The sequence below is a fragment of the Balaenoptera ricei genome, chromosome 19, assembly GCF_028023285.1.
Source record: "Balaenoptera ricei isolate mBalRic1 chromosome 19, mBalRic1.hap2, whole genome shotgun sequence".
Taxonomy (NCBI): Eukaryota; Metazoa; Chordata; class Mammalia; order Artiodactyla; family Balaenopteridae; genus Balaenoptera; species Balaenoptera ricei.
In genome coordinates this window covers 49,581,859-49,602,616 of record NC_082657.1, presented here as the reverse complement: position 1 = coordinate 49,602,616, position 20,758 = coordinate 49,581,859, and the positions used below count along the sequence as shown (strand labels likewise).

The window sequence follows — 20,758 nt, the reverse complement described above, 5'->3', positions numbered from 1 at the left end:
CCACAGGTCTAGGGATGCCTGGGGTCCCCAGAAGCTGGAAGAGGCAGGAAGGACCCTCGGCTGCAGCCTCAGCACTTTGCAAGTAGACAGCTGCCATGGGTGGGCCTGAACTGAAGGCAGTGCTGTGGCCCTTGACCGTTCTGTGTTCCCCACACGGTGCCCTGAGGACAGCTGTCACAGGACACTGACCAGCAAGGTGGTTTCACATGAGACTGCAGGGCTGGTCCTCCAAACATGCAGGCCTGTCTCACCCTTCCTCCTGGGCTCTGGTCACACAGGATGACTGTGCGCCGTGTGGGGCTGGGCTCTCAGCTCCTGCACAGGACCCCTGGGTGTTGGTTAAAAATGCAGGTTACGGCCCAAGAATGACGGGAGGTGAATTTCTCATCAGCCCTATACAGTGTGGGCAGGGAGTCACAATAAATTATAGAGTTAAAAGTAAGGGGGCGGGGGTGGGGAGTATTAACTCGGCCATGAAAAGGAGTGAAGCGCTGACATAGGCTGCAACATGGATGAACCTTGAAAACACGATGCTCAGAGATAGAAGCCAGACACAAAAGGACAATTTATTAATTCCACTTACATGAGACATCCAGAACAGGCAAACCCATAGAGACAGGAAGTGGATTAGTTCTGCGCTCAGATGGCTTCTGTGCTCCAGCCTCTCCCTGTGTTCGCCCCTCACGTCAGCCCTGGTGCACGAAGCTGCCTGGCTGGGTGCTGTAGGAACCCTCACCGCCCGGCACACGCCTGCCGGGAAGCAGGACCTGTGCGCGGTGCTCTCAGCTGCCCTGAGCATGCTCGCCCGATTTGGCCCGCGGGATGCACCGTCCTTCCTGGGCTTCCAGTGAGGCCGCCTCCTGGTTGGGGGCCTGGGAAGCTGGAATCAGGCCACTTCTTGGACTGGGCTGCACTGCAAGAATTTCCAGGGTTACCCCGGGATCCTGACCATCACGTGGCCAGAGAAATTGGTAACGTTTTTGTTTTGCATGTTGAAATGTTTAATGTCAGAAAGATTTTGTTTAGTTTCCTGATGTGGGTAAAGTGTGCAAGCCCAATGTTGCTTTATTCTCTCAGAAATGTACATCCTGGTTCCCGCACGAGGGTGAGCCCCTGTCCAGAGATGAGAGACCCCACGTGTGTGACCTGTGCCTCCTGGGAGAGCAGCCCTAAGCTAGTTTAAACCTGACCAAGTTCTGTCTACATGGTAGGGTTAGACAGCTCCATGTCCTGTCTAAACTATGTTTAGACCTGACCATGTGCTGTCTACAATGAGAATGTTTAGACCTGACCGTGTTCTGTGTGCGCTAGGACATGGAGACCTGGCCTGGCCTCTGTCCTGGGAGCTTCAGGGGGATGTGGAGACCTGGCCTGGCCTCAGTACTGAGAAGCTCCATGCCTCTGTCCGAATGTCAGTGCTCAGATGTCTGGGGTCTGGAGCTGAGGTGGGCTTGTCTGGGTGACAGCGCTCTGCTCTGAGTGTGGTTACATGGCCCTCCCAAAGGAGCCATGGTAGGGGCCTTAGTCCTTGCCCCTGCAAGGTTCACCTTCCCTGCGGCTGGTGGAGACTCCTCAGGTGGGCTACCTCATGATTATTCCAATTCACCAGCACACGCAGAGCGAGTAGGGAGGCAGGTTCACGTGGTGAATTGATTGCCGGCATGTGGATCTAGGTGTAAGGCCAGTCGGCAGCAGGTGAGGTGTGCCTCTGTAATCTTCTGGTCAACCATCTCTGCTCAGCAGAGTCCGGACCTGCCCCTCCTCTTTCAGCCCTGCTGTCCTGTGAGTTTTCTCAACACCCCAGCAAATCAGGAGAGGACCGAGCCTGCCAGAACCAAGGTAGTGTGTTCAACTTCAGCACAAAAAAGTTAAAAACAAAAGTGAAAACAGGAGGGGACTGACTTCTCTGGGGCAAGTGTTAGGAGAGGAGACAGACCCTACACTTCTTTCTCTGGTCCCAGGGACCCGGCTTGTTCCCACGCTGGGGGCTCACGCAGCACAGCCATGATATCCTGACCAGGGGGACGTGTGACCCTAGTTGCGGTGTCTGGGGATTGTGTGGGGCTCACCCCATCCGTGTGGGTCAGGCTCATGTGCAGACCGCATATCTGCTCTTTGCCTGCAGTGTGTCTTGTCCCCTCTGAGATTTCCAACATCCGAATTGAGGGTGTTGCCCTGATTAACCTGTGGTCCCTTTTCTTCTCTTAACCTTGTCAGGTTCATATGAGGACAGGCACCTTTGAGCAGGGTGGTCCTCCTGCTGAGTGACAACCCTTGGTGGTATCGTGTTGATATCATAGCAGATCATATGTCTCATCTATGGGGTCGCTGCTGTCTGGGTTCCCGTGGACACAGCTCAGGTAACACAGACTGGCCCCCCCTAAGAATGGTCCTCCACATGCCATGTGCCCAAGGTGGGGGACAGTGCTTTGACCGTGCACATTTATAACAAAGGGGTCAGATTGGAGTCTCAATTAACTAGACAATTTAAAATTTTAAATGAAATAAAACACACATCACATACCATTTACCATCATCATCATTTTAAGTGCATGTTTCTGAGGCATCAGGTACATTCACCTTGTTGTGGAGCCATTACCACCATCTCTAGAAAATTCCACAACCATGAAAGTCTCACTTCCCATCCCCTCCCAAAGCCCTGGTACCAACGACCACTTAGGTCCATGAGTTGTCGATTCTTGGGCCCCTATTTGAGTGGAATCCTGCAGTGTTTGCCCATCGGTCATTTTGGAAGAGCTGACTTTCAGTCTGAAGCTCTGCCTGTTTGCATCTGAATACCCTATATTTAGGGAGAGGGCGTAAGAGGAAGAGGCTGTACGAGGGACAGGGTGTGCAGGGCACAGATGAGCCAGGACCCGACCCGCCGCCTCTGGGGCCCTCCGCTCCCGTTTCTTGGGCTGTTCCTCATCTGCATCATTGCTGTCCACGCTGGCAGCCCTGGGACACTGATGTCTGAGTGAGTGAGATTCCTCTGGTGCCCCGCCTTCCACCTGCTCTTCCTGCTGGTTGGGGAGAAGGCTGCTAGCTGGGTGGCCTCTGCTCCTGCAGCAGGAAGGACCCTGCAGGGTGGACCCACAGAGTGTGGAATGCGATCCCTGGTCCCTGGAGCTTGGGGGGCGGGTCACAGCGTGAGGGCCGTGACAGATGCTCAGGCTGCCACATCACGGACAGAATGTTCCCAAGACCCCGCTCAGGAGGGAGTGGTGGGTGGCCCGGGACCCCAGAGATCCCCTTCCTGTCCTGGAGCTCAGAGAGCACATCCTCTGTGGGCTCTGGATTCACCCCGTGCCTCACGCCACCTCCCTCTGTCCTGTCTTTGAATGAAGGAAAATGATTTCTACTGATTAGTGTCCACAATATAGGTCTGGTCCTATCGATATTATGGTTCTTTAATTTAGGCGTCCTGGAATAGCATCTGTTTTTAGGCCTAAAGAAGAAACAGCTCATGAGTATAAAACATTTTCAGATGGAACTAATATTCAATGACTATGCTACTTCGTTGTTGAATTAGTCATAATTCTCCTGGTTTTAGGTCTGATGTGGGGATTATAGAGGAATAAAAATTTAAATCTTCATAGTCTGTGTATTCGTAGCTTCAGTATCATTGATGACCCACAGTTTTTACGGTTAGGGAAGGGTTACTGATTTCATGTATCATGTAAAAGATTCGTAATGAGGATAGGGCAATTAAGATTCGAATGATGGCCGGTACATGGTCCACATTGTCTCTACTTGTGCATCTATTGTGTGTACATGAGTCAGTTTAGTTGTCAGTATTAGTGAAATAATACAGAGGGCTAGAGAACTTATTTCAAAAGTGATTATTAATGTATGATCATGAAAATGGAAAAGTTTTTCCATAATAGGTGATGTTGCATCTAGAAAGCCTAGCTGAAATGGATTTGCCATCGTGTTATACAGTATTTTTGTCTATGATTCAACTTTGACAAAGTTACATAATTTTTTGCTATTATCTCACTTATTAAGAAAGACATAATAGTTATGGTGTTGGCTTGAAACTGGTTGAGAAGGATTCAGTTCCTTCCCTTCTTATTTTAAATTTACATAGGTATGATCTTCAAGTATAGAATATGGCGGAGGGCATCCATGTAGCCATTCTGGGTTAGTAGTAGTTAGTTCCTCTTCTGAAACTTCTCATTTAGATGCAAATACATCTCAAAATTTGAAGATTATTAGCATTACTGCTGTTAATGAGATGAATGAGTGAAATATTTCTTGTTGTGTGTGTGCATGAGGGTAACTGGAGTAAAGTCATGGCATCCCTGAAAAGCCAAGAAAGTGCTGCAGGGGAAAAAAAATCATATTTTCTACTACAAATAAAATTGTGAAGTGAATTTTTGCTCATGTTAAGTGTATAACCTGAGGTTAGTGGAAATCAGTGTACAAAGCCTCCTGTAATAGTGAAGACTGCTCCCATTGACATTACATACTGGAATGTGCTACTGCATAGTCTGTATCATGGAAGACAGTGTCCTGGGAAGAATTGGCTAAGATGATTCCTGTCAAACCACCTACTGTAAAAAGAAAAATAAAGCATAAGTCTCATTATGCTATACTATACCATAATCTCTATGAAGAGTTGTTAATCAGCCACTTTTACTGCTAAAGGAATAGCAGTAGTTATGGTAGCTGATGTAAAGTATGCTCATGGGTCAACATCTATTCCTGCGGTAAACATGTGATGGGCCCACAAGATAAATCCTAAAAAGCCAGTGGACATGGCTCATACTGTTCCCATATATCTGAAAGGCTCTTTTTGTCCCAAATAGTATGTCATGATATGGAGATTATTCTGAACCCTGGTAGGATAAGAATATAGACTTCAGGGTGACCACAGAATCAAAATAGCTGTTGGTGTAGGATTGGGTCTCCTCCTGTAGGGTAAAAGAAAGCAGTGTTTAGATTTTGATCTGTTAACAGTGTGGTAATTCCAACTGCTAGAACTGAGAGTGATAAGTATAGTAATACGGCTATAATTAGGGCAGATCAAATAATGGTGTTTAATATTGGGATAATGGCTGGTGGTTTATATTAAAGATGGCAGTAATAAAAGTAACAGCACCAAGAATTGAGGAAACATCTACTAAATGTAAGGAGAAAATGGTGAGGTGGACAGAGGCTCCTGCGTGGGCCAGACTGCCGGCTAGGGCTGAATATACGATTCCACCGGTACCAGAACCAGCTTCTACTATTGATGATACGGGTAGGAGTAAGACTGATGGGGGAAGTAGTCAAAAGTTTATATTATTTATTCGGGGAAATGCTAAATTGAGTGCCCCAGTTATTACGGAGACAAGCCAGTTTCTGAACCTTCCAATCATAATATGTATAACTATAAAGAAAATTATGACAAATGCATGTTCTGACTGCATTATGGATTTGGTCAGCTCCAAGCAGCACTCTGTTGGCCTAGCTCAGCACAGATCAATGGACTTAAAGTGGTGCCTACTATTTCAGTTCAAGCACCAAATAATAAAGTCCTGATATCTTTGTGATTTGTTGAAAATAATCAGCGGTTTGTGAACATAGGTAAAAAGGCTGAGCAAGTGTTAGACTGTAAATCTAAAGACAGAGGTTATGCCCTCCTTTTGTCAAGCCCTGGGGTGGATCAACACATTGAACTGCAAATTCAAAGATGAAGACGTTGAGAATGGACTTGAGGACACGGTGGGGTGGGGAAGGGTAAGCTGGGACGAAATGAGAGAGTGGCATGGACATATATATACACTACCAAATGTGAAATAGATAGCTAGTGGGAAGCAGCCGCATAGCACAGGGAGATCAGCTCGGTGCTTTGTGACCACCTAGAGGGGTGGGATAGGGAGGGTGGGAGGGAGGCTCCAGAGGGAAGAGATATGGGTATATATGTATATGTATAGCTGATTCGCTTTGTTATACAGCAGAAACTAACACTAACACACCATTGTAAAGCAATTATACTCCAATAAAGATGTATAAAAAATTTATTTTAATTTAAAAAAAAGAAGCAGCTTCAGTTCTGCTGGATCTTCTTCCACCTCTTTTTTTCTTGACGGTGGGAGAATTAGATTCAAGCCAGTTGACTAGAGAATTTACCTGTTAACTAAAATTTTGTGGGGTGGAAGCCCAGCAGTCTAGTAAGGATTTAGCTTGAAGTGTTTGATTTGCATTCAATTGATGTAGGATAGTGTCTTGCAATCCTTATTTTCAGGAATTAAGTAAATTGTACTTGCTTAGGGTTTTGAAAGCTCTTGGTCTATACTAACCTAAATTCCTAGTCCAGCGCTGATAGAATGGGTATTAAGGGTGGTAATAGTGTGGATATTGAGGATTAGTAATGATAGGAAGGTTATTTGTTTTGTATGTTTGAATTGTCATTTTATTTTTAAGTTATTTATTGAAGGGAATATAGTTAGTAATATGGAGTATGTTAGCCAAAAGCAGAAATACCTGTTGAGTAGTGCTCTGATGGCTGTTAGTGTTGACAGAATGATGTGATTGTTGTTTGTTTTCTGTTGGATAATTACTCATTTGGGTAAAAACCCTGATGGGGTGGGAGACCTCCCAGTGATAATATGATGGTAATGATAAGGATTGTGTTGAAAGGTGTTTTGTTTAATGTGTGTGATAATGACAGTGTTGCAGTACATGAGCTGGGCATAAGTAGTAAGAAGATAGTGTTATTCTGCACTGATGAAAGAAATGTTCACATATTGAGGTGCGGGGAAGTCATTCTGGCTTATACATGATTTAACTCAAATTTTATGCTAACTTAAAAATAGCCAGTTTGGGCTATCAAACATACATTGTTCACCTGCTTTAATTGTTAAAGAAAAGGGCACAGTGACCAGAAGTAAAGAATGTCCATGTTAAAAATAAAGATTAAATGCCTCCCTTCTTGGGATGCCAATGCTGGTAAGACCCTTCAATGATAAGACGCTTTCCCAGGTGTCAAGGTCATACTGACTTGTTGTGTACATATGTGGTTTTCTTTTTCTTTTTTATTTATTTATTTTTGAAACCTTGAAGGAATGTATCCCTGACTTTAATGTCCTTTGTTCTGACGAGATATAAAACTGTACTGAAAACCATGCTTCTCTGAAGCAGTTCCTCAGAGTTATCTGAGAGGTTGTCTTCTGGGTTATAGTCTTCAGATTGGCTCTTTTATAAAACAAAACTCTTTTCTATTCCTATTCTAGATTGTTTATTGATTATTTTCACTGAAATTACTTGGCATAGTCGGCAGGATATCAGAAAAACCCGCCTGAGGTCACCCAGATCTACTTTGGACCGGTGCTCGGGAGACCAAGCCTGGGCCCTTTGAGCCCCTCCGGCTTCAAAGCACCCTTCAAGTGCTTTGGTGAGTTCTTCCTCATATCTGGATCTCCTTGTGCTAAGTGACAGTTTGACTTTTATTTGAGCTGTTATCTTAAGACTTGGAGTCTTAAGGGGATACTGGTACATTTCCTAGGTGAAGAGGTCCTAGGGATAAGTTTCCAGGGAGAGGACCTAGGGGGGGATTCCTAAACAGAGGACCTGGGGGAATTTCTAAGCAGGAAGGCCTGGAAGAAATTTTGGAGTGAACTGCGTTGGCTGACTTTTTAAAAATATGGCTTAAAATTGGAAATTTAAATTTAATTTTAGATGTGTACTTTATAATAGAATGAAACTAGAAGAAAGCGGGAAATTGCGCTTCTAAAACCTACCAGCTCCCCGGCTGGCATCCACCCACTGACACTCTAGCTGGCTTTGACAACTGGTATGGAGCTAACACTTACAAGTACTTACCTAATCCAAAAATGGCCAGGATGGAACTTTTTTGACATTCAAAACTGATTTTTGTGTGCACAATTAAAGAAAGCTGGCTTGATACAACATCTTTTCAAAATTCTGACCCTGTAAGAATAAAAGTACTCCTAGGAGAAAACTTGTAATTATGACTCTTATCATGTCCTTCAAATGCGAACGCAGCCCACATTGTTTGAGACTACAGCCTTGGCTCAATTAGTAGAATGTAAAACTGAAGGGAATAAAAAGGCCTTTTAAAACTCAGGCAGGAAAACTACGAGATCTCTGTCTACCTGGATGTGCATATGTCTGTATGTACGTTACAAGTATGTTTCTACTTCTGGATGATATCATCAAAATGAATTCATAAAAGAGCTCTATTTAATTGACTTAAAAATAAGCATTTACAAATCAGATATTTCTATTCTACTTCCGGATGATATCATCAAAATGAATTCATAAAAGAGCTCTATTTAATTGACTTAAAAATAAGCATTTACAAATCAGATATTTCTAATTGTAACAAAAAGCTAACCCAAATTTTTAGAGGAGCATGCGATCTAGGATTAATCTTCAGTAAATGAAAATAAGTTTAAGTTGTTGGTTTGATGAATACAAACATGCCTTTAGGGTCATCAGTATGAAGTATAATACTTTTATTTGGTACCTAGGTTTCCTAAAAGTCAATAAGCTCATGCTACCTGTTACAAAATTAGTCAACAAGAAAATTAACTTACTATGGTGATATTTTCATAAGTAATAAAATTGAGATAAATGGGATAAAAGCTTTTAGGTGAACTCTTTAAAAATGATTACGTTTTAAAAAAAAAATGATTATGCTTTATGGTATGTATACCTAAAAAGAGTTTGTCCAGATTTGGGGTAACTTGAAACTTTGGAGTCGTGCTAAATTAAATTAAATGATGGGAATTCACTAACTATCCAGATCATTTCCAATTAAGATAAAAATACTAAAACATTAATTGCTCAGCATGTCTAAATTTACCTACTTTGTCTTATCAGAGGAAAACTAAAGATGTTTGGGTTTATTGGACACATGTCTTGTACCACACTGAGAAAAGAAATCATGCTATGAGAAAATGTATGTTTCTAAAGGTTGTTGAAATATGTTGATAAGCTTGCCAATCAGGAAACGCTGGTATAACAGACAGTTCACAATGGACTGTTTCTTGGTTTTTGTTAGGGATTAAGGTTTTCAAGGGTTAAATATTATATATGTAATTAAAGTTAGTAGAAATAATAAGGTAAACATTTGAGTATTCAAGGAAAAAAAAGATGTGTGTTTTCAGTAAAAGGAGGATTGAAGCAAGAAAATGGATTTAGTTAATGGAAAATGAAGTGATACTGTCCTGAAGTGTCTCAAAGAGAGAGATATTCAACTAATTATGCTTATTTGGTCTATTATATTACATGGGAAGCATTGTCAGCATGAAGCCTTCTTTATGTCTAAAGTATATAGTGTAAATGTTCCAGAAATTATATGAAATTCCTGAAAATCTTATGACATAGAATGTTTCTTTGTCATCAAAATCGAGGCTCACACTAAAGGGACTGAACCCCCGAGTATCAGGGAGATGCTCTTTCATGCAAAGGCAACAACAACAGAGCTGATGGCACTTGTAGGTGAAGTCCATTCTGTGTCTACAGAAAGTTAACCCCTCATTGTCAGACTCTTGCCGTCCTGATGTCCTTATAACACGGCAACAGTCTGCTCCTAAATCAGAGAAATTAAGATGGGTAAACAATAGCTGTGAATTAAACAGTCCAGGATACGGGAAACCAAGACGGCTGCTTGGCTTTTCCTGGCAAACCCCATTTCTAGTTGATGGATTCAGGCCTTCCCTGGCTGCAAGGCTGATGCCCTCACAATGACAAAGAAACTGTTGGAAAATGTGTTTTCCACTTGGGATATACTTTCCACAATCTCCAGTGAACAAGGCACCCCACTTCATGTGACAAATCATATAAGCCTTAACAAAAACCTCAAAAACTTTTAAAAAATATCCTCAGTCATCAGGCAAGGTCACCAAAACTAATGGGAAAACTGGACTCAAGCAGAACAAAAATTAATTATATGGGATTGAATGAGCTTATAAATATGATTATAATTTTTATGATTTTTTTGTCTGAAATATTACTGGCTTTTCATCTTTGTTTTCCAGATATAAGGAAACCTTTCCCCTTAAGCAAAGTATGACTTACAGCAATTTGGTAAATTATTCCTTTGTAAGCAGAACTGAAGCATTTATCTTTTCTACCTGATTCCTCCTGAATGTAGGATCTCTTAGGTTCCTCGCAGCCTTTCCAGGTGAAAAAGGAAGCCCACTTCCTGGCAGAAATAAGAACCTCAAGATATTTTGGAACATAGTTAGAGAGGAATCCACCTAAATCTGTAGGTATTGCAGGTAGAATCTAATGGCATGGCTTTCCTGGCTTTGAGAGGCCTTTTAAAAGTTCAATTTGAGATCCCTTATGAAAAGTTGATATAAAGCCAAATTTAAAAGGGCCTATATGATCAATTACACTTACCTAAATAATCAGGGTAAGTGTATAAAAACCAGATTTATTCTGCAAACAAATGAGTCTTAATCTGACTATGTTTGGTCAAAATGAAGATAATTTATATAGAAAAATTAAGTTTCAGTGATATACCTTTGCGGATATTGAGGTTTTATATGTACTGAGGTGTTGTACTTACTGCCTACATCCGAGATGCCACTTTGTTATGTCACATTATTGTAAAGTTTAATTGAATTATTAACAGGATATTCCAAGCTTGCTTCTGAAGCCGATCACAGTGTTCTATCTTCGGATGAAGGTTAGATGCTCCATGACCTGCACCTAGGAGACTGGGCATACTGGAGAAGATATCATTTAAAGGACTATCTCAAACCTAAAAGGAAGGATCCTTATCAGGTACTCTAAACTAGCTCATGCACAGTAAAACTGAAGGGAATTAACTCAAATTTTATTTCTCACTTAAAAAGGGCCTCTGCATCAGACTGGTCTATAGAGGGGACTGCTGACCTCAAACTTACCTTAAAACAACCATCAAGCCAGGACGAGAAGACGATGACAACAGTGGTGGACAGCTGACCCAAGAATCCAGGCCAAGCCTGTAAGACCCATCCTACTAGTTCGATTGAACTGTTATTCAAATGTTTGTCTCCCTATCAAAACTGAAAGTTACTCTTTTACTTCTAGCTATACTTTTGCCCCAATATTGAGGATGGAAAGAAAATTCTTCAGTAAAGTTGTCACAAAGCATAGCTACTGGGATAGACCCCTCATAATACCTGTCACTGACTTTTCAGATGTTGCTAATGTTACCACTCACCCAGACCAACCTCTCTCTGACCTAATCTTTCAGGTTTAAATTCTTCAACGTATTAACATGGCCATTCCTTGTCTGGTACTATCTTCAGTCCCTAGAGACTGAGCAATACTTACCCCAGGACCCCCTCCCTCTGTCCCTTACTTAACTGAAAAATGTCTTAATAGCTGACAAATAGAAGGTTTATATTTATTAGAATATTATGTTATCCCATTGTCTATACATCAGGAAATAAATGAATCTCCTTTCTCTCTTCATTAAAGAGTCAAGCAATCTATGTTAGCAAAATACCAAGATACCAGTGGCAAATCTTTTGGTAATCTTGGTTCCTAATGCAGGAGTGTATGTAAACAAAATGATGATCAGAAATTTATCAGCCACCACTGGTCAAACAGCCAAAAAGACTGCACTGCAGCACAACAGATACCCCTAAATTCCTTAGCCCAAGTAGTATTAGATAACTGGGCTGCCTTAGATTTTCTACTGGTATTTGTGCTATTGTTCACACTTATGGGTTAAATTTTTTTTTTTTTTTAATTAGAATGGGGATAATAGTAACCTGTGTGAGCTTGTTATTTCAATTATAATTCCTGAGATAATGGTTAGTAGAATGATAGTAAACACAAGAGGGTTTATTAGTACTGGAAGGATATAAACCAACATTTTTGGGGTATGGGCCCAATAGCTAGTTAGTTGACTTTACCGTGAAGAATTTAAAATTCTTAAGGGTAGGTTCAATTTCTATGATTCTAGAAATAAGAGGGTTTAAACCTCTATTATTAACTCTATCAAAATAACTCTTTGTCAGACATATTTCTTACGTTTGTGGTGGGATGCCTGATGTGATGACAGGTAGTGAAACTCCTCATACACATGGGGCTAATGTTAGTGGTAAAAATTTTTTCATAAGAGGTATATAAGCTGATCTCATCAAAATTGTGGGCAGGATGCTTGAATTCATAGAAGGGAGATTGTTAGGAGGAGTGTTTTAATGATGACATTGGCTGTATAGAATTCTAGCATGTAGGGGTTGTTAAATGCTCCTAAAAATAGGATTGTTGTGAAAATATTTATTATAATGATATTGACATATTCTGCTAGGAAGAATAGGGTGAACAGGCCTGCTACCTTTTCTACATTGAAGCCAAATATAGGTTAAATCAAATGGGACTCCGTTGGTTTCTGCTAGAGTAGAGATAAGTCACATTCTGGCTAGGGGTCAGGATGGGAAAATTAGTCATAGGTATTCTTGTGTAATAATTACTGCTGAAAGTGTAAATGATCATTTATCACTAGAACTGATAAGAGAATAATTGCTACTGTTACATCATATGAGATTGTCTGTGCTACTGCATGGAGACCTCCGATGACTGTGTATTTTTAATCCAAAGCGCATCCAGATCAGAGGATGGAAAAAATGGCTAGGCTTGATATAGCTAGTATAAATAGTACACCTAGGTTTATATTAACTAGTGGAAAGGGTAGGGGGAGCGGAATTCATCTTGTGAGAGCCAGGCTTGAGGCTAGACTTGGTGCGATAATAAATACAGAAATTGATGAGATTGATGGTCACAGTGTTTCTTTAATAAATAATCTGACTGTATCAGCAATGGGTTGTAATAATCCATAAGGGCTGACGATGTGTGGCCCTTTCTGGATTTGTATATAGCCTAGGAATTTCCGTTCCATTAATGTGAGGAATGCTACAGCTAGTAAAAGTAGAATTAGTGAAAGAATGCAGATTATAAATATTTCCGTAGGAAAAGGACTTGAACCTCTGCGGATAAAGGTTTTAGTTTTACACAGTTACCAGGCTCTACCACCCTAATAAACCCTGTTCTATAGTGGGGTATGTATAAATAAATTGAATTGAGATTATATCATCAATTAGTTTGAAGACATTTTGTAAAGTAGGCCTTATTTCTCTTGTTCTTTCATACTGAGAGAAATATAGAATAGAAACCAACTGGGATTACTCCAGTCTGAACTCAGATCAAACAGGACTTTACTAATCACTGAACAGACCGTTAATAGCAGTTATACTATTGGGGTGTACTGATCCAGCATCAAGGTCATAAACCTTATCATCAGTATGAACTCTACAATTGTGCTGCTACTCCTAGGGTAACTTATTCCACTTATCAATATTTTGGATCAATAGTGATAAAGCATTTTGACTACCTGGTCTAAATTTTAATCACTCCAATGTTTTATTCTCCAAGGTTACCCCAACCAAAATTGTTAATCCATTAAAAGCTATGTTGGAGGCTTTCAGGATGGCAGAGTGGAAGGACCTTGAGCTTACCTCCTTCTCATGAACACACCAATATCACAACTGACTGCTGAACAACCATCGATTAAAAAAAAGACTGGAACCTACCGAAAAATATCTTCTACATCTAAAGGCATAAAGAAGAGACCACAATGAGACGGTAGGAGGGGCGTACTCGCAATATAATCAAATCCCCCCCCATCCCCCCACCCCCGCCCATGGGTGACCCACACACTGGAGAATAATTACACTGCAGAGGCTCTCCCACAGGAGTGAGAGTTCTGAGGCCCACGTCAGGCTTCCAAGCTTGGGGGTCTGGTGTTGGGAAGAGGAGCCCCCCCAGAGCATCTGGATTTGAAGGCCACCGCGGCTTAACTTAATGCAGAGCTCCACAGGACTGGGGGACACAGAGACTTAACTCCTGAAGGTATCGCACAAAATCTCACGTGCACCGGGACCAAGGGCAAAAGCAGTAACCTCATAGGAGCCTGGGCAAGACCTACCTGCTGGTCTTGGAGGGTCTCCTGGGCAGGTGGGGGGTGGCTGTGGCTCATGCTGGGGTCATAAAAGCTGGTGGCAGAAGGGGATTGTTCATCTGCATGAACTCTCCTCGAGCACCAAGACCCAGCCCCACCCAACAGCCTGTAGGCTTCAGTGCCAGATGCCTCAGGCCAAACTACTAACCGGGTGGGAACACAGCTCCACCCATTAGCAGACTGGCTGCCTAGAGAGTTCCTGATCCCACAGCCGCCTCTAGACACGCCCCTAGCCCTGCCCACCAGAGGGCCAGGACCCAGCTCCACCCACCAGTGGGCAGGCATCTGCCCTGCCCACCAGGAAGCCTACCGAAGCTTCTAGACCAGCCTCACCCACGGGGGGCAGAAACCAGAAGGAAGAAAACTATGACCCAGCAGCCTGTAGTCTCAAATGCAGGCCGGACACTACCCTGGGGCCCCTGGCCCTTGGGTGACGAGAGAGGAGTGCACTGCTGGGACACACAGGACGTCTCCTACAGAGGGCTACTTCTCCAAAGTCGAGAAAGGTAATTAACCCAAAATGAGGTGGCAGAGGAATGTGTTTCAGATGAAGGACCAAGATAAAACCCCAGAAGAACTAAGTGATGTGGAGGTAAGCAATCTACCTGAGAAAGAGTTCAGAGTAATGATTGTAAAGGTGATCCAAGAGCTTGGGAGAAAAATGGATGCACAGATTGATAAGTTACAAGGGTTTTTTAACAAAGAGTTAGAAAATATAAAAAACAACCAAACAGTTGAACAATACAATAACTGAAATGAAAAACACACTAGAAGGAATCAATAGTAGAGTAAATGAAGCAGAACGGATCAGTGAGCTGGAAGACAGAGTATGGGAAGTCACTGCTGTGGAGCAGAAGAAAGAATGAAGCACGGAGGGTTCCATACAGGATAAACCCACGGAGGAATACACCACGCTGCACTGTGATCAAGATGACAACAATTAAAGAGAAAATATTAAAAGCATCAAGGGAAAAGCAACAAATAACATACAAGGGAACTCCAATAAGGTTATCAGCTGATTTTTCAGCAGCGACTCTGCAAACCAGAACGGATTGGCATGATAGTCTGTTCACTTACTATTTTAAGTGTATCTGTCAGGCAAGAGCTGCTGTGATGGTTTACAATGATGCCAATAAAAAGTGGGTACAGGGGCTTCCTTGGTGGCGCAGTGGTTGGGAGTCTGCCTGCCAATGCGGGGGATGCGGGTTCGAGCCCTGGTCTGGGAGGATCCCACGTGCCGCGGAGCGACTAGGCCCGTGAGCCACAACTACTGAGCCTGCGCGTCTGGAGCCTGTGCTCCACAACAAGAGAGGCCGCGACAGTAAGAGGCCCGCGCACCGCGATGAAGAGTGGCCCCCGCTCGCCGCAACTAGAGAAAGCCCTCGCACAGAAACGAAGACCCAACACAGCCAAATAAATAAATAAATAAATAAATAAATAAAATTTATTAAAAAAAAAAAAAAAAAGTGGGTACCAGCTGGTGGTTCAGCTGGGTTCAGCACAGTTCATATGTATCGTCATACATGGAACAACACCTTCACAGTGGTGGGCAGGAAGATTCAGGACCATCAGGTCGTGATAAATTGTGCCGTTCCTAAAGGGCTGAAGTACAATCAAGCAACACAGACCTTCCACCAATGGTGGGACGCTAGACAGGTGTATGGCCTCAACTTTGGCAGCAAAGAAGATGCCAGTGTCTTCGCAAGTGCCATGATGCATGCCTTAGAAGTGTTGAATTGACAGGAAACGGCCAATGTCGCCTAGACAAAATTCGCAGCTACCTGCCCAAGTTCAGAATGGCCCAACACAAGAAGAATTGGAAATTCAAAGAAGGCAACTACGAGAACAGCAACAACAAAAGGAGCTGGAGTGGGACAGGCTAGAGAGAGAAAGAATGGAAAGGGAGAGATTGGAGAGGGAGAGGTTAGAAAGGGAAAGGCTGGAGAGGGAGCGACTGGAACAGGAACAGCTGGAGAGAGAGAGACAAGAAAGGGAACAGCAGGGTCACCTGGAGTGGGAGAGACGAGAGCGGGAGAGGCTCGAGAGACTGGACCAGGAAAGGCAAGAATGAGAGCATCCAGAACAGCCAGAAAGGGAGCAGCTGGAATGGGAGCGAGAGCAAAGGATATCAGCTGCTGCTGCCCCTGCCTCTGTGGAGACTCCTGCTTCTGAGCCAGCCTTGCAGGCCGCCTCTCAGCCAGCCGAGACTCCAGCCCAACAGGGCATTGTCTTGGGGCCACCTGCACCTCCACCCCCTCCTCCACTCCCACCAGGTCCTGCCCAGGCATCAGCCGCACTCCCTCCTCCCCCAGGATCCCCTCCACCCCCTCCACTTCCGTCCTCAGGGCCCCCGCCTCCACCTCCTCCACCACCTCTTTTTAATCAAATACCCCCTCCTTCTCCACCACCTGCTCCTCCCCTCCCTGCATCTGGATTTTTTTCGGGATCCATGTCTGAAGACAATCGCCCTTTAACTGGACTTGCAGCTGCAACTGCTGGAGCAAAACTTAGGAAAGTGTTGCGGATGGAGGATGCCTCCTTCCCAAGTGGAGGGAATACCACTGGTGTGAATTCAGCGTCATCTAAAACAGATACGGGTCGTGGAAATGGACCCCTTCCTTTAGGGGTAGTGGTTTAATGGAAGAAGTGAGTGCCCTTCTGGCCAGGAGGAGAAGAATTGCTGAAAAGGGATCAATACAAACAGAACAAAAACAGGACAAAAATGAAAATTCAGAGCCTGTAACTTCTAAGGCCTCTTCAACAAGTACACCTGAACCAACAAGAAAACCTTGGGAAAGAACAAATACAATGAATGGCAGCAAGTCACCTGTTATTTCCAGACCAAAATCTGCACCCTTGTCAGAGCCCAGTGCCAGCGGAGTCCAGACAGAGGGACTGGACTGTGACAGGCTAAAGCAGAACATTCTAGATGAACTGAGAAAAGAATTAGCTGAAAGAAGAGCTCATTGATGCAATCAGGCAGGAACCGAGCAAGTCAAACACCGCACGGAGAAACAAACTAAGGAGAGATAGGACTTCAATCTGGAGGGAAAAAAAAAAAAAAAACCCTACAAACAACAACTGTTAATAACAACAAAACCCCTACATTTTGTGAGCTGTAAGAAGAAAATGGAAATAGTCAGAAGGAGGGAAAAACCAACATACTTTGAAAGCCTTCAGACATTACTACTCTGGTGATAAGCCATTTCCCTCCCAGTTTGTTGCTTTTTTCTGACCTTTACAACAGGATGGAAGAGAGTCGCATAGGAGTTCTTGTATCAGTTATGCAGAAAATACTAAACCCATCAGGCAAGATGACTGCAATGAAATATTTTCATGTCAAGAGAAAACCGCACATTTTCCACAATCCATTGCTAAAATAAAGAGGAGAAAGGCTTGAGAAGTTTTTTTCAGAGAATGCTGATGAAGAATTTAGCAAGTTAGGCTATTGTATTGTAAACGCTTCTCTCAGGTTTGTCTTCCTATCATATTTAATATTCCATGAATAATTGAGATCAGCCCTATGTAGTTAAGATCATAAAGTGTGGGACAAAAGGAATTGTATTTGCTTTCAAAGGGTGATATTTATAAGAAAGAGTTCTAGAAATGATTTGTCCAGAGTGAGGAATTTTAGAATGATAGGAAGTCTCTCAAGTTAGCCTTCATGCAATTTTGTAGATTCAAACATAAAATTCATCCAGAATTTAAAGATTTAGATGCCTTCCTGAATTGTTACAGTGCTTTACCAAATCTGTTGACTCCTACATAACACAAACCAGTGGTCAAATGTAAAACAATATATTGTAGATTTACTGTAGGTTTTTGACCTTTTTTAGATTAATGCCTGCAGACATTTTTGTAATGTAATTACAATCTCCACAAAATTAGCTTTTTAAATTGCAGACAGTAATGCATGTCAAACTAATATATAGTGGCCTTTTCAAGGCTTAGTCCCAGGGAAAGCATTTTGTAGAGTATAGGGGAGTGGGAGGAAGGGAAGGAATAATTTTTTATTTAAAGTTAACTTCTGTACTATCTTTTTTTCTCAATTATCTGCATGAATAATAATGAGGAATATTTTGTGACTTTGATAAATATCTTAACAGAACCAAGTACTTAATCTTTTACATCATGTCTTTGGCTATTTGTATTTTAACTTCAGTAAGTTCAGTGGTCTGAAACATGATTCTGAGCTTCACATGAATACTGTGGAACTCAAGTTCGATCCCTGAATTTGGCAGTTATTATTACCTAGGGGCCCTGCAGTTATACAGGTGTTCAGGTACATGTTCCTGACTACAAAGCTGCTTTTGAATTTTTGTTATGTTGAAATACTAAAAACGTAACAATGATGGCCGCAATTAATGTCACAGAAATCATTAGATAAAGGGAAAACGAGGGGTCCTGCATAATTTTCTTTTAATAGACTTAGGTGGTGGGAAGAAGGAACTAGATACTCTACTTACCACCGTGTGCATGTGTGCGTGCGTGTTTGTGTGGGCACTCACATGTGTGTATGTTATGCACTCCCTTTTCTTTGAAACTTCTAAGATTAAAATAGGGGAGAAATCCTGTATGTTGCAAAGATAGAATTTTTTGAAAATTTAGGAAATCAAAAATTCTCCAGGCTCTCCATCTTGATTTATGCTTGAGTTATGTGCCATATTTGCTTTGAAATCTTTGTTATCAGTAGTTGTACTAAAGTTTTGAATAATCCACTTTCATCTGCTTTCTAGATTTCTTAATTTAAATTCATAAGACCGAGCTTGTTGATAGCATAGTTTTCTAAATGCTGCAGGTTTGCAGCCATTACCACTTCAAAGAGGTTTGAATGGAGGAATTTTTTTTCCTTGTTAAGATAGTTCCTGTTTCTGTAGAAACTTCATTTTTAGATTAATTTGTGATGGATGAGCTATCATAATTCAAGTATACAGTTCTTTTTTTCTACCAACTATTCATTGTCATCCAGTAGTAAAGACATTAAAGATGCAGCAAGCTTATGAAGTACTACTTTCTAAAAGAAATAGGAGGCATTTTCATCTTTATTATTGTACTTTTGGTTATGCAAACACTTTGAATTTTTTTTTTAATTAAAGATTTATTTTTATTTTTGGCTGCATCAGGTCTTAGTTGCAGCATGCAGGATCTTTCATTGTGGCGCGCAGGCTTCTCTCTAGTTGTAGCGCGGAGGTTCCAGGGTGCGTGGGCTCTGTAGTTTGTGGCACACAGGCCCTAGTTGAGGCGCGAGCTCAGTAGTTGTGGCGCGTGGGCTTAGTTGCCCTACGGCATGTGGGATCTTAGTTCCCAAACCAGGGATTGAACCCGCGTCCCCTGTATTGTAAGGTGCATTCTTTACCACTGGACCACCAAGGAAGTCCCGATGATATAAATGTTTATGTCCCCCATAAATCTAGTCAGAAATCACTTTGGATTTTGTTGATTAAGTTAAACAGTCTATAGTAGGATAGAGTATTGGGTACAAGTGGTCCAAACTACGATAAAAATGCTAGATCTTAAAAAAGAAACTTTTTTTTAAAAATTAATTAATTAATTAATTAATTTTATTTATTTATTATTTTTGGCTGTGTTGGGTCTTCGTTTCTGTGCAAGGGCTTTCTCTAGTTGCGGCGAGTGGGGGCCACTCTTCATCGCGGTGCGCGGGCCTCTCACTATTGCGGCCTCTCCTGTCGCGGAGCACAGGCTCCAGATGCGCAGGCTCAGTAGTTGTGGCTCACGGGCCCAGTTGCTCCACGGCATGTGGGATCTTCCCAGACCAGGGCTCGAACCCGTGTCCCCTGCATTGGCAGGCAGATTCTCAACCACTGCGCCACCAGGGAAGCTCAGAAACTGGTTTATGCACTAAACGTTTTGTGCCTTGGTCTAATAGTAACATGATGTCTGTGTAAAAACAACAGAAAGAACCAGTGTTGAATCACGTTTTATTTCCTGTCATTCTGCATTATCTCAGATTGCTAAATGTGTTCTTTCCAAGAAGTTTTATTGAATTACTGTATACATTTACTGTCCTGTGACAGTTTTGTCATTGTTAGAGATTTCAATAATTAAAATTGGAAACAGAGGCTTAGGTTATTTTCCTTATCAAAACTGTTACTTGGAGCCACATTATTATGATGATTTTCATGCCCCTGTACATTGGATGTCTTAAGCTGAGTGCAGTTTAGGGGATCCTTTCTAATTACAGGAAGGTGATCTGACCTGTGAGAAGTCTGTACTATACACTATTTAAATAGCTAACTAGTCAATTGCAAACCAACTGAATGTACAAATCTTAGTGCTGGTGCTGAAATCTCTTCAGAATAGTCATTATGATCTCAAAGTTTGTTTGAAAATTTGCAAGCATTAAGTGTCAAACAAAACTGAAGATGAAACACTAAACACTAATTCTTGTGCTTTAGGTGTACTTCCTTTTTAGAGTTTTTGGTTCTCTGCTATTTTTACTGTACTGTTTCATTTATATTTCCTACACGCGAACTTCGTTTGTGCAACTGAAATAAAACTGCAGTATACACGTTAAAAAAAAAAAAGCTATGTTTTTCTTTAAAGTACAGTTATTGTTTATTTTTTTGGATTAATTAATCAATTAAATCTCCATAGGGTCTTCTCATATTATTCCTGCCTCTTCACGGGAAGGTCAATTTCACTGATTAAAAGAGACAGTAATACTCTCGTGTGATCAGTTATACAGGTCCTTATTTAGAGAATAAATGACTATGCTACCTTTCCACACTCAGGATACCATGACCGTTAAACAGATGTCACTGGGCA

At 42.1% G+C, this 20,758-nt stretch overlaps 1 protein-coding gene and 1 pseudogene across 13 annotated transcripts in view; one reads left to right on the top strand and one right to left on the bottom strand.

The window, feature by feature from the left end:
- Positions 1–1,774: 1,774 nt before the first annotated feature.
- On the top strand, positions 1,775–19,640 carry LOC132353097 (protein enabled homolog; annotated as a pseudogene).
- The window catches only part of ZNF19 (zinc finger protein 19), a 127,134-nt gene continuing 125,891 nt past the window's right edge, over positions 19,516–20,758 (bottom strand). For all 13 annotated transcript variants that reach the window (XM_059904007.1, XM_059904006.1, XM_059904008.1 and 10 more), the window contains one exon: positions 19,516–19,870. The gene's annotated coding sequence lies outside the window, so the exon portion shown is untranslated. The remainder of the gene's footprint in view (positions 19,871–20,758) is intronic.